The following is a 2,687-nucleotide window of genomic DNA, read 5'->3' as shown; positions in this document are numbered from 1 at the left end:
AGTTTGTAGGATTATCAGTTGCTTCACTCAAACCAATTCTAACTCTCAGGCAACAGTATTCAACTATATTCCTCGATGATAAATATGGCTAACACAGTTCCCAAGAAAAAACATTTTCCAGATTCATACAAAGTCAACTCACATGAATAGAGTCTAATTGCAAATTACCATCATGGCATACACAAGGACTATAGAACATAAACCAAAAAAGAAAACTAGTTTACCTGAGCATCGTACAATAACTAGAGTAGCAAATACAACAGAGATGCCAAAGATGGAGTCAGAGAATCCCCTACACAGTTAAGTTAGTACACTTCAATTACAAGACCTTGAAGGGAATAACAATAACTACACACTGGGGAATTTCATCAAACAATTTTACATGCCTACCTCTCCAGCCCAAGCAAAGTAGCCACAGCAGTAACGACCTAGAAAAATCCAAGCATAATTGATTAAAATTCCATAGTTCAACCTCACAAATTGCAAAATAAGGGGAAAATAGAGAAGCGACGGCCTAAAAAAAAAGAAACGCTTCTGACAGAGGAATGAGTAGACGGCATGCCTCCCGACCGAACTGCCGCCCTGAAGTCATGTAGTGTGTGTATCGATTACATGGAAACTAGCCAGCATTGTAAATTGTGAAGTCCAGAGTACTGAAATCCTCTAATTCTTCTGGCGTAGGACGGATGCACCTGCGATCCTTCCAATTATTTCATGCAAAAGAGAGTTTTTCTTCTTCTAGTTTACATGTTTTCCCTTGACATTAAGGAGAGAAAGAGGAGATAGTTAGCTCACTAACACTAATATATGCATATGTATGATCCAGCGTGCTACTAACACAACTATGATTCACTACTAGAGATCAACAGAACCAACGCAAAGATGACTTATCTGGATAACTGTCGAACTGTAGAGTTGAAGAGCATCTGTAGCATTCTTATTAGTAGTATTTTTCACTTACATGTTGTGCATGAACAGGGAATGATAGGCCCTTGCAGAGACAATTTGAACTTTGATTCGATGCTCGGGATCCCAGTTGAGGAATTGGTCATTCACAAATACCTTGTATCATTCAGATGGCATATTAGGATCTATGAGGAATTACATCAAACACTTGATGTGCATGTGTACCTTATCCAAAGAGGTGAGGTGTTAATAGATCAAACTTCAAATAACTTCCTCCCTCAGATGAAGATGAAATAGTTACTTATGGAATTACAAAATTAACCAAAAAGCAGAACTGAAACCCCAAAACTAGACAACAGAACGACAGCAAAACAATTTAAAGGAAAATTGAATTCAACCAAAAGTAAAATAGTTGTAGATTTTGAAAACTCATCATGGCATCCTCTATATGCCCTTTTGTATCCGGTTACTTCCTTTGAGAACTTACAAGGGAAATCAGTAAAACATAGTTTTTGTATCACCAAACTTCACAACACGATATTTCATATCTACATTCATGTATGTACCAACAATATGGTATAGGGCCAAAATGCACATACCTGATGAAGTACGATTGGTTTGTTGGCGAAATCAACTAATGGCTTTGGGAAACTTAGTTTCAAAGGATGGAGGCGAGTGCCAAATCCCCCAACAAGGATGAGTGCTTTCATGGTGTATAATTGCTTTACTTCTATAAATCAGGTGGAAGATCTGAAGACCAAGCAACAAACCAAATTTGTTAAGCCTTGTATATATGATGAATCTTAAGTTAATCACAGAGAATGCAAAACTAAGTTCGCCAGATCTGTCACAAGAAAAGAAGACAAAAGTTAAAGACTTTCAGCATTTAGCATTAAAATCTAATTCTGGAACTCCATAAATCACCCGGAAAAGATCAAGAACTCACCGCAATTCAAAGCGATAGCCAGCGAGAAAAGAACAAATGAAATACAATAGAAGAAGAGGTTCGGGATCTCACCAAAAAAAGATATTTTTTATTTCGGGATTCGACGAGATTCCTAGACAAAAAGAGCCGATCCTGCCCGTGAGAAAGAGGAGAAGAGGAAGATCACGACGATCTTCGAAGCCCACCTATGACCACCAAAGAAGATCAACGACAAAATCGTTCTTTTTCTCCTAGCAGAAAACAAGAGTAAATGCAAAAATCTCTCGGAAACAGAATCTTGACATGGAATCGGGGAAGCGGAACCTAAAGTGATCATCTTCGAAGCGCCAACCAATCTAGAAGAAGCTTCCTCCGCCGCTCCCCTGCGAAACTCCACACAAACCGCGCTGCCTTCACCAGCGGCGCGCTGTCTTCGTGGCAGATCCCGTTCTCCGGTTTCTCCCTCCCGTGCGTCTGGATCTTCGACAGCCCATTGGAGAACGCCGCAGCTCACCAGGAAATGAGAAGGAGCACAACGTCGTATGAGGAGAGGGAAAGATAAATGGCTTAGGTTTGGGAATGCGAAAACACGGCGCCGAAAAGAAAACAGCGAGGGAAAGGAAAACAGCGAAGGGGGGAAATGACCAAATTCAACTACAACGGTTTTTTGAAAACTGTTGTCGTAGCCGCTAAAAACGCGGATAAAGACAACGGTTTATAAAACCGTTGTAAAAAGTGTTGTCGTTTTAAAAAAAAGTCGCTCAATGACAACAGTTTTGCTAAAACCGTTGTCTTTTATATTTAATGGGGAGTTCAAAGACAACGGTTTTGGCAAAAACCGTTGTCTTTGAGCAAA

The 2,687-nt window shown here is 39.9% G+C and overlaps 1 long non-coding RNA gene across 1 annotated transcript; it reads right to left on the bottom strand.

Annotated features, from left to right (window-relative positions):
- Positions 1–670: 670 nt before the first annotated feature.
- On the bottom strand, positions 671–1,144 carry LOC122022642. Its single transcript, XR_006123049.1, has 3 exons — positions 1,132–1,144; positions 962–1,062; positions 671–692 (listed from the first exon to the last, which is right to left on the bottom strand). It is a non-coding gene; the product is annotated as an uncharacterized LOC122022642 (long non-coding RNA).
- Between the last annotated feature and the right edge of the window lie 1,543 nt (positions 1,145–2,687).

This window comes from Zingiber officinale, chromosome 9B (assembly GCF_018446385.1).
Source record: "Zingiber officinale cultivar Zhangliang chromosome 9B, Zo_v1.1, whole genome shotgun sequence".
Lineage (NCBI taxonomy): Eukaryota > Viridiplantae > Streptophyta > Magnoliopsida > Zingiberales > Zingiberaceae > Zingiber > Zingiber officinale.
Note: the sequence above shows the minus strand (reverse complement) of the source record. Positions and strands in the feature narration are given on the sequence as shown.